Genomic DNA, 12,212 nt, shown 5'->3' on the forward strand with positions numbered 1-12,212 from the left:
CTGCCTTTCGGATTGTGGAAAGTAGAGGTCGGGTGTGTTACTGGCGTTCTACCCCGACGTGCATCAGACAGGGATTCATTATCTACCGGTACGGGACTGAGAGCATCCCGACCCCCTCGTCCTAGCCCTAGCTCTATTGCACAGTGAATGTGTGAGTAGCTACTGTGCGGCGTGCGGTGAGTCTGTTAAATACAGGGGTTCGCCCTTAACGCTAATTCCAGCAATACTTCTTTGGCCTCCTTTGGCCTGCTTTCTCTTTGTGGCGTGAGTCTCCAGCAGACAGCACTATTGATGTTTACTTCTGTCGACGGACTTTCACTGGTTAGGGCCCATCAGTTTTTAGCTATGAGATTGATGGTGGTTTGATATTTGGGATAACAGTGATAACATCGAGTGAAAGGGCTCTAATAGGGCCCGATGTAGGGTGTGCTTTAGTTATTATCACTGTGTTGAACACGAGTATCTAGAGGGGGTGCTAGAGGGCACATTTCCCAAATAAAGTTAGCTCAAACAATCCACCATTTCATACTGGTCAATCCATTTGATTGAGAATGCCTTCGGGGAAAAAGCCTGCACAAAATAAATATAACCTCTGTAAGACGAGGAAACAACTTGATGCAGGTGCTTCACGGAGCAAGGAGATGGGAAGCCCAAAGGAAAATATAAAGAAGAATGCTAAAAAGCCCATCCTCCCTGGCCAAGAGGTGATTACTGGTTTCTTTCCACTGAATCCCATTCCAGAAATTATTTTGACGATCATTGAGGAACCTGTATTACCGGATGATAGTGGGGGAGACCCGATGAGTTCAACGAACTTCGATGACATTGACAACAGCTTGTTGCTGGAACTCTGATTGAGTATACAGAGGGGGGATGACCCCACAGATCCCCAGGATGTCTGGCACAGGGTATTAATCCTCTGGCCCCACCTGTGAGCACACTGGGTCACCTAGTTCCTATGAGTCGTTTGTCTGCTTCTCCAAATATGGTAATGGTCTCAATGGAGGACGCTCCGAATACGGAGGAAGAAGATCTCACTTCTCCATTCCCCGGAGCCAATGAAATAGCAGAGATTCAATCATCAGTGGCTTCTCTAAAAGTTGCCCTCAAGGTATTGCTGCAAATGACAGGGCGAATTTTAGCAAATATGAACTCACTGAATACGGCGCGGGTTGTTGAAATCAACGAGGATGAGGAGCTGAAGTAAATCTTTCTGAACCATTGTTATTGCTGACGAGATAAATGATAAGCAACCCAAAGAACCTTCTGTAAGTATGGACCAGACTAAGGTGATCTTTTTCTCATGTAAGCAGCGTAAAATGGTGAAGAAGGAGCAAAAGAACAGGAAAACCACCTTATTGGTATCCGCAGAGGGAGAATCAGCTATAGTTGGTGTTCGTTCAACCAAAGCCAAAAAAAAGGGTGGCCAGAACCAAGAAAAAGAATGGTACTGGTGATGGTTGCCTGACCAGCTGGCTGTTAACCGAACAAGACAAGAGGACATAAAGTCGTGAAATGATGGGATTGATAAGTCAGCCAATAGGATCTGTCTGATTAAGAACTTATACAAAAATGGTGAAAGCAGATGGCTCCCCTGATCTGAGTTTTTGATCCGACTGCACACAGTGCCGGAACTACGTGTCTTGAAGTCCAACGATTATCAGTTTGAGGAGCAATTGAAAGGCTTGAATCCATGTGTGTCCGCTTTACACTGTAAATGCATCTCTACGGCACAGATGATTAGGAAATATTGTGAAGAGCTGTGGGCGGTAGATGTAGAGATCGATGCAGATCTGGACAAAATTGACTCTAGTTTCGAACACGAGGCAGCAGATGGCCCCGCAAAATCAATGGACTGTCCCATTGTACCAAAGGGTAAGAAGGTGGAATTTGCAGATGTCCAACTTGTTCTAAAATGGTTGGCGCAGCTGGGCGAGTACCTCGAGTACTGTTTGCTGTCTGGACCTGCTGCCCGGTTCATTCTTGCTTCGTGTTGAAAAGTTTGCAGAAAATCACCAGGAGGACGTCTCTTGCAGCGACACCTTGCCTGCCTGACCTTACACTCAGGAAATCAACAAAGGACTACACTCCAGTGTGCCCTCCCCACTACTGGCCGCGCCCCTCCCCGCCTCCTTATTAACAACGGCCATTGCACACCCACGCTGCGCACCTGGGCGAGTACCTCGAGTACTGTTTGCTGTCTGGACCTGCTGCCCGGTTCATTCTTGCTTCGTGTTGAAAAGTTTGCAGAAAATCGCCTGGAGGACGTCTCTTACGGCGACACCTTGCCTGCCTGACCTTACACTCAGGAAATCAACAAAGGTGACTGTTGTGGCACCTTGTGCCTGGACTGGGATGGGCGGTTCATTGTGTTTACTCGTTCGGTGCCTCCTGCACATAGTGCTTTGAATGGGTGGATAGCAAAAGGATGCAGCAAAAGGACGTTGGTGCCTCCTGCACGTAGCGTGGAGTGGGCGTAATAGAATAAACACTCTACTGTGCCTAACAGTCCTTCTTACCCCCTTTTTTGTGTGTATTACTTTACAGGACTACACTCCAGTGTGCCCTCCCCACTACTGGCCGCGCCCCTCCCCAGCTCCTTATTAACAACGGCCATTGCACACACGCGCTGTGCACCTGGGCGAGTACCTCGAGTACTGTTTGCTGTCTGGACCTGCTGCCCAGTTCATTCTTGATTCGTGTTGAAAATTTTGCAGAAAATCGCCTGGAGGACGTCTCTCGCGGCGACACCTTGCCTGCCTGACCTTACACTCAGGAAATCAACAAAGGTTACTGTTGTGGCACGTTGTGCCTGGACTGGGTTGAGCTGTGCATTGTGTTTACTCGTTCGGTGCCTCCTGCACATAGGGCTTTGAATGGGTGGATAGCAAAAGGACGCAGCAAAAGGACGTTAGTGCCTCCTGCACGTAGCGTTGAGTGGGCGTAATAGGATAAATACTCTACTGTGCCTAACTGTCCTTCTTACCCCCTTTTTTGTGTTTATTACTTTACAGGACTACACTCCAGTGTGCCGTCCCCACTACTGGCGGCACCCCAACCTGCCTCCTTACTAACAACGGCCATTGCGCACCCACGCTGCGCACCTGGGCGAGTACCTCGAGTACTGTTTGCTGTTCGCTGTGCGAGGTGCACGGGGTGCGAGTCAGACTTTAACCTTCTGTTGCCACCGTAGGATTTTTTGGATTTTCCGAAATCGGAATTGGCTTATTCCAACCATATTATATCTGGATACCTTGTCCCCTTGGCCAGGAAAGGTTACATTAGCATTCACTATTTACACAAGTAGTGTGATTCTCGCATTCACTAAAGTCGGGTTTAGTGATAGTTGCTACACATATAAATATAGTTTGTTGCTTTTCGCTTTTCGACTACTATTTTTCCAACTATAGATGTGGCTCACAACAAACATGCCGCCACACATTTCAAATTTATATGCCATTTCTACAATTAATTTGACACAAGCCACTCAAGACGAGGTCGAGATTCAACCACAAGATTTCTATTCTGCCCACTCTTGTATTCCAACTGGCACTGCGTTACCCACAAAATCGAAGTTCACTTTTGATAACAACATAGATGAATCCATAGTCTCTATTTCTTCAATGTCAACTTCCCACTTAGGGATTATCAAAAAACTGGAGCATTCTGATATACAGGAAATATCCACTTCACTGATAACCATCGATATAACCATCAGGAGACTGTGCAAACTGTTTGAATCGCTGGACACAAAAGTGTCACATCAATCCAGGCAATTCGATGACTTAATGAAATGGTTGTTGGCCCATTATAATTCTTCTCTCTCCAAAAATGTTTCTTCGCCCACTGGGTCTAGGACGCCAAACGAGCCACTTGAGGGGGAGCTGGCATGGAATTCAGCAACGCCCAAGTTCCCAATTTATAGTGTTGCTGACGCATCCACTTCGAAGGCTTGTGCATTACCCCTGATCACTGGCATCATTCGACCAATTGATCAATTACCCCACACGGAAACTTCTCTGAAAGAGCTCGCATCCACAGATTAATCATCTCAAACACTTGAGCCTGAAGTGCCATGCTCACCATCAGAGCTGTCTTTTGCACGAAAAAGTGGACAAGGACTCAGCCATCTAGATGCTCTGAAAGTTCGTAATCCAGAAGTTGCACCACAAAAACCTTTGGCTTTAAAAAAAACAAAGAATATGGCAAACCTTAAACAAACTAAAAAGACTTTGAACTCTTTCTTTAAAGCCTTGGGCAAATCTACTGTCTTAAAAGAGAAAGCAATTATTCCTCCAGGACAAATTAAAGTGCCACCACCCTTATATTTACCATCATTAGCCTCGGCTGGGGTGCCCCCAATTAGTCATACATCAGCAGAGGCCGGTTCAGATTCCCCTTCCATCTTCCTTTACATCACTTCCTCTGCCCTCTGCAGTTTTGGTTGACATGACAAAAGCTATTTCGACACAAGACTCATCTCATTCAGCCCACTCAAAGTTACTTGGTGGGCCCCCTTTCATGCCCTCGAGGACAGCCAAACAGGCTAATGATACACAAGCTCATGCTCCTTTATCTCCATTGTCGCAGCTGGTGCTATCTATAGATCGCAATATAGAGGCAGACAAACAACTAGCTGCCTTAAAAGCACAAAATGCTGCACATATGAGGTTCTTCTCGAAAGATTACACATCGGTATCAATGGGCCCTGGGCTGTCTAATACCAATGCCAATCGAGTAACAGTGGGTGCTTATCCAGACAAATTTCCATCGCCGGTTGCTGTGGTCCCTGCCAAAAAATCCAGTCTACAAAGCCAGCAGACCCTGGCAGACCCCACTGATGCTCCTTCGACCATGGCTCAGTTTGAGACTTTTAGACAAAACATTGATGAGTGTTTGGCTGCCAGCTTAGCAAAAGCACAAAATTCCCTAGCCTCAGCTGCAGTTGTCTCTGATGACCAATTCGTTCAGAAACCAACTGCCACTTGGCAAGTGGAGCAGGAAGCAGATTACCACACTTAAGCCAACTAATAACGACACTCCTTTTTTGCAATGGGCTCCACAGAAAGCTAAAACTCAGGCTGTTTCACGGCATCTAAGCCCACGACATGGGCAATTTTTCACTCTCATTTTAAAATGTAGAGATGGAAAGTTCCCCAGTTATGATTTGAATCGGCAAATTGTTTTAAACATATTCAGAGACATTGCTGACTTAAGAAATCTGGCATGCAATGATATAGAGCAAATTGAATTCATCTCAGAACTGTCATGCTCAATTGTCAGATTGCGGATCCCTTCTGGTCTAGTTTGAGATTCTATCTGGCAATGCAGAATGCAATTGTTCAGTATGGGTTTTCTCATAGCAGCGGGACCTGAGAAAGCGCCTCCAAAAATTCAACATCTAATTCGCAAATCTAACATCTATTTCGGTGGGCAGAGGCAGACCGATGAGGCACAAAGTGAAGCCTTCAATCATCAGTAACCATCAGCAGTATGTGCTGTAAGAAGATTCAATTCAACACTACAGCTAAGTCAATGCCTAGTCTGGGATACTGAATAGAAACCCTTATTGATATATCTTTATGTCCAGTTCATGAGTTCTGGATGATTACCCCTATATAACAGCCCTCTCTTAGAATCCCCCTGACCCCACTGAGCCAAGAAGTAGTTCTGTTTTGCAAGTTTGAAAGGTTTATTTGAGAAATAAAACAAAATATAGATACCACGCTTTTATAATAAATTAATAATCAATATCGCCCTTATAATATAATGTTAATCAACAATGGGTAATCTGACACTAGCACACTTCTTTATAATCAATGAGGAATTAGTATAGGATGGATAAAGTAGCAAAAATACTTTTATGATTTCAAGGGAAAAGCAATGAGGAATAAAATGCAGTACAGAAATACTTGATATGATTTTAGCAAAAGATAAGATAATCACTTTTTCTCTGGCAATTCACCCCCCTCCCCTATGCAATGTAAGAAATGGAAGGAGATGGAAAGAGGAGCACACAGTTCTCAGGAATGCAATCAAATACAATACGAAATTCAGTTCCCCCCCAGCAAGCTTACAGGAAACAGGTATGAGTTTTAAAACACAGGCCCAAGTGCTTCGAATGTGGTGGCAGTGAAGTGAGAAATATGCTGAAAATGCTTTTAATTCCCTTTAGGAGGTTCAGGGTGAGTGAGAGATACTTGGGATGAGCTCAGGCTTACTTTAGCAATTATTCAGGGATGGTTATTAAGAGACAAACGAATTTTTAGCAAAGGAAAGCAAAAAGCTGCTATCTTTTTACAGGTAAAGAAATCAGGCCAAATCGCAAATCGCGTCAAAATTTGTGAGTGCGTGAATCGTGATTACGGCAAAGGTCTGATCTAAGTACTCACTCCTAGCTTTGAAAGGACTGGACCTCGCCACGGATCGGGTCAGGAATGGCTGCGGTTCCCTCGCCACGGACAGTCTCTGCGCGCAGCGCCTGAGTCAGCTCCGCTCTGCTGGGTCTGTCAGGCACCGGTTCTGCTCACAGCGTCTGGGTCAGCTCCCCGGATACAGCAGCCTATGGTTCTCTGGATCTCTGGTCTGCTTTCTGGGTGTCTCTGCTTTCTCTGGGTACAGCACTGCTTCTGGATCTTTCTGGCGCAGGGTTTCAGGCCAGAATCAACAGCTCAGCCCGGCTGTGAATAGTCTGCAAATGATTTTGAGGCCTGCTGAAGAGAGCTAAGCTTGTGGGTTAGGCCTGTTCTTTACAAATTCTGAAGTAAAGTCTTGGTCTCTGAAGATTGATGGATTGAAGTCTGAAGTCTCCCGGCAGAGCGTCCCGCGGAAAGTGAAAAAGGGATCCCCACTTGTCCTGCACTGTCTGCTTTTGAGTGTTTAGAAAGTGGGTGTGTGCGCAGCATCACTAAGCCAGCCACTCTCTCAATTTATCATTGGCCAAGCTTTCCTTTCTCCCTTGATTGGGGGAACTGAGTTGTGAGTCAGAGTGATGAGGTAGATTTTATGGCCAGAGGGCCCTCCCCTTGTCAGATTGCACACAAATCTATATTTGATCCAAATACATATTTTCCCAAATACACAGTTGTTTTTACATCACCTACGCACATCATATATCACATGAGGTAGGCACTGTTCCGACTCTGGCGTTTCTAGGAGCTTGGGTAAAGAAATGGCAACTTATTTTCGATTTTAGTGGGTTATGCAACATTGATTTTTCATTAAAAATTATGCACATATACACGGCCTGTCCATACATACTCCAGTAAATTCCCATGTCTCTAGCTTCAACACAGAGTCTGTAGTATCAATAAATAGTGGGGTTTTGCCCCAGAACATCACACAAATTGGAGTTTGGGCTTGAATTGTGGGCAAAGTTTTCATTTTAAGGATCCCCAAATTTCACATTTCTGTCATCTGGTTACCAAGTGTTATCAGTATTTCGGTAAACTATATATTTGCTTTCAATTCAAAGTACTGCAGTGTTTGCGTCCACCCACAGAGTTTGGGGATGACAGTGATCATATGTCTCTCCTGGCTGGCAGATCTTTGTTGACAGGAAACAGTCAATATCACCATATCCTATTCAAGGGAAAAGGTCTTTTGTGTGGAATCCAGCAAGCTGAGGTCAACAGACCAGGGGGCCACTTTGCATTTGGTTAGCATGACCATGTGATATCCTGGGCTTTCTGAGGTGAGAAGGTTTCCCAGCCTTTTGGCCTGTTAATCAAATCAGATTGTCTCTGGGAGCAGCAGGTGGTTAGATCTTCCATTACCTAACAAGCTTTGAAGTCCCAAGTGTCACAGAAGGCTGATTAGCTTCTGAAGTAGCAGTTCTCCTGTCAGAGTTTAGACCGCTAGCGCCGCCTTGAGTCCAAAGCGGGTACTGCATGCATTTTTTTGAGTTGTCTTGAACTACTGCATTTCAATAGAGTGATCTTTTGCTTGATAGTATAGGACCCTTGCTTAACATTGTTTTGATAGCATCCTCACAGTAGAGTGGTGATGTGGCACCCCCCCACAAGAAGGTTGTATCTTTGGAGTGGTCTCGTGCCAACTGTGCAGTTCTCCTATTCTGGCGTGAATGTGGGCGGCGATGGCTCATCCCCACATCCACCCAGTCTATTGATTTAGTTTGTTCTGGGATAGAATAATGGGTGGCGACAGCTCATCCCCACATCTACCCAGTCTATTGATTCAACATGGGTCAAAACCCATGACAAATCCCCCCGCCCGACTGCGCTTTGATTCAAGTTGAGGGGAAGTCGGGGTGCTGGTATGTCCCCATTATCTTCTTCCAATCCTGTAGGTGGCCCAGTTCAGCATCTTTTCCTCCACCCAGTTGGATCGATCGGTTCTCCTCGCCGGTCCTGATGGGAATATTGGGCGGTACCCCGGGCCCCTCGGGTCTTTGCTCCCGGTCCCCGGATCGTCCTCCTTGGTCAGTCTCCATGGTTTCATCTCTCCTAGGATGATAAAGCAAAGCGGCAATACGTATTCGTAGACATTTCTTCACCACTATTAATGGTGTGGCGAACATATACATTTTATACTTTAATATACCTAACATTTTACTTTTGAGATACAAGTTATCATTCAAAGACAGTGGCTTACAAGAGTATAATATTTTAGAGACTATATGTGGGATTTTTAGAGTTGGAACTGAATTACTCTAGAGCGGCCACCTCTGGGATTCCAGTGGATTCCTCCAGTTGTTGCAGAGTGTGCCTGGGATGGCAACACTTTAGCTGATTTATATGTACCCACTTGTCTTCCCCCTCTACCAAACAGCCTTTGGGCATGCAGATCTTGTAGGCCACAGGGGAGATTTTGTCTATAATTTCAAACGGTCCCTTCCATGTAGGCAAGAATTTTCGCTGTTTGGCCTGGTTCCTTTGGAAATTGTATATAGATCCGATCACCCACCTTATATTCCTTTCGGGTAGTTTTTAAATCATAGCGGGTCTTCATGCTCTCGGCTGATCTTTCTAGATTCCGCTGAGCATAGGCAAAAGCATGTTGAAGGTGTTTCCTTAAATTCTTGACATACTCATGAGTTGTGGAGGCATTTATCAGTGTCTGCTCTTGGGTCCTGTAGAGCAAATGCAGGGGAAGCACCATCTTGCGCCCGGTCATCAACTCAAATGGTGACATTTTGGTTGCAGATGAAGGGGTAGATCTGATGGCCATTAGGATCAGAGGTAATCGGATATCTCAACTTGGCCCAGAATCTGCCACAAACTTTTTTAAGATGCTCACATGGTTCGGTTATATCTCTCCACTGCTCCAGAAGAAGCTGGCCGGTAAGCAATATGTAGCTTTCTTTTGACCCCCAGTATCTCCCACATCTTTGTCATTACTTCACTGGTGAAGTGGCTACTCCTGTCTGACTCAATCCTTTGAGGTAGACCAAAACAGGAAAAGATGTGGTTAATCATCAGGGCAGCTGCTGTTTCTGCCTTGCAGTTTGGGGCTGGGAGACATTCCACCCACTTGGTAAACAAGCATGTAACGGTCAACATGTACTTGTTTCCTCTAGACGAGCGAATCACAGGGCCTACAAAGTCGATTTGCAAATCTGACCATGGCAGTGTCATCCCCCTCTTTTGGAGAGGCGCATGGTGTGTGAGGGATGATGGCTGAAATTGTGCACACACAAGACACCCCTTCAAGTATTGGTCGAGGTACTGCCCCATGTGTGGCCAGTATGCAACCTCTCTTAAGATTTCCAGTGTTGTGTGAAACCCCCTATGACCGGCGGTGGCCGCATCATGGGCATGACTTAACATCAGGCTTCGGAATGAGGTAGGAACCACCCACTGATCATGGCCAGCTTGGGATTTCCTTACCAACAAACCGTCTTGGATTCAGAACATTTTTGGACATTTCATCAACACTCTTAGGTCCTCTTTCGCAATGTAATCGGTATCCGTCAGGGGAAAGTTCTCAGGGTCCTCAAGGTGTTGGTAAAACTTACCAATAGTTGGATCCTCCTTCTGAGCTGTAATCAAATCAGCATCAGGGGTCTCCTTGCTCCATTGGGCAGTTGAAAGATTATTGTGAGCATTTGTCTGGGACCGAGTGATAGCAGTGACCTGGATTTCCCCCAACAGGGACTCTATATCTATTAGATCCCCTTGGATGGCCCCGGTTTTGGCCAGCTGATCAGCTAAGTCATTTCCAGTTTTGTCTGGTCCCTCTACTTTGGAATGACCCTTGATCTTTTTCCAGTAGATGGTCATCCCATTCGATGTGACCAGATCATCCATGTTTTGGATTAACTTCCCATGTTTCAAGGGTTTGTTATTAGCACATAACATGCCTCTGGTTTTCCAATTAACCAGGTGCTCCACGAACCCGTTCCGTACATAATCCGAATCAGTGATTATGACCAGTTCGTGGAGTTGATGTTGGACAGCAGTGAGGATGGCCTGATGCACAGCCATCAACTCTGCCACCTGACTACTTCGGGGACCAATTTTGTATCGAGCGGAGGGTTCTGGAAACTCCTTCACCCAGGCATTTCCTACGCCAGCCACCAGTTCTTTCTCCCCGTCGTTGTCCACATGGTAAGAGCATCCATGCACATAGACAGTGGGCATTCCCTCACACTTGTCTTCTTCAAAGACTTTGTGGGGGGAATGAAGGTATGCCTCTATGTTGTCCTTGATTTTTAGACTTTCGTCCTCAAGACAGTTTTCTCTGGCACAATCATGCAAGTCAGCCAGACCTTGCGCGAGGGGACTCTTCTTGTTTTGGCCATATCTGACCTCCACAGGAAAGCCTTGCATTGACAGAATCCAGGAAGTAATTCGGGAATTACTCACATTTCCGGCCCGGATTATGTCACTTTGGAGATATTGCAGAGGCTGGTGTGGAGTCTCCACTATGATGTGTTCCCCCTGGATAAACGGGCCGTAATTCTTCAATGCCCACACCGTTGCCAGGAGTGCCTTCTCACAATCGTTGAATTTTTCCTCCACAGAGGATAAAGTTTTGCTCACATAGGAGATTACTTTATTGACCTTGTCATGCTTTTGGTATAATACTGCCGTCAAGCACGTATTAGAGAACCCTGTCTCCAGGAAGAACTCCTTGTTTCTGACAGGGTAAGCTAGGCAAGGCGCTTGTGAGAGGCTTCTTTTGAGTTGGCTTACCACCTCGGATTGTTCTGGACCCCATTCCCACTTGACCCCCCCTTCAAGAGATGAATCAGGGGTCTAGTGATCTCTGCGTAGCCTTCAATGAACTTTCTGCTGTAATTAGTCAGTCCAAGGAGGCTCCTTAGTTCCCGCAGAGTTGTGGGGTCTTTCAGTTTCTGGAGTGCTTCCACTTTCTTTTCTTGGGGACAGAGACCCTGAGGAGTAATCTCATGCCCCAAGAAATTGACACGTGTTCTACACCACTGTGCTTTCTGAAAGGAAGGTTTTGCTCCGGCGGTCCTCAACTGTGTCAGAACATAATGGATCTCCGCTATGTGTTCCTCCACAGATGAACTTTTGATGAGGACATCATCTACATAAGCCAGGTTACCCCTCGCACCCAGGTCGGGCATGGCCTTATGTAGGAAAATGTTGAATTCATTGCCGGAGTTGAGGTATCCGAAGGGAGTCCGGGTCCATGTGTACTGCTGGCCCCCAAAGGTAAAAGCCAGTTTGTATTGGTCCTCCCTACTGAGAGGCACAGTCCAGTATCCATTGGTCAGGTCTATTGCTGTGAATACCTGTGACCCCTGAATCTGGGCCAGCCCTTGGTCAATGTAGGGCAGAGGCCATTGGGAAGCATGGACCCATTTGTTGAGCTCCCTAAGGTCGGCGCAGAGTCTCCACTGGCCGTTTGGCTTCAATATTCCCAGCACCGGATTATTGAAAGTGCTGTGGTCTGGACGGATTATTCCCCGGGACTCAAGGTTCTTAATTATTTCAGTAAGGGACTCCATGGATGCGAGAGGCAAGCGATATTGCTTCAGAAACACTGGAGTCATTCCAGGGTCCGTGGGAATTGTGGTGTGGATGTCGGTGCGACCACAGTCATATGAGTCTACCGCAAAGAGATCTTGGAAATCCAAGAAAACTTGTTTCAACTTTTGCTTCTGTTCCAGAGTCACACAGGCATCAGCTAGGTTGACTCTCTCTTCCACCATCTGCCTGAAGCCTGGAAAGACTTCTGGTTTGGCTATCTCAGCGGCCTCCTCCAGCTGGGTGGAGAAGTCC

The sequence above is a fragment of the Ambystoma mexicanum genome, chromosome 6p (genome assembly GCF_040938575.1).
Source record: "Ambystoma mexicanum isolate Mex_15411 chromosome 6p, UKY_AmexF1_1, whole genome shotgun sequence".
In the NCBI taxonomy this organism is placed as follows: Eukaryota; Metazoa; Chordata; class Amphibia; order Caudata; family Ambystomatidae; genus Ambystoma; species Ambystoma mexicanum.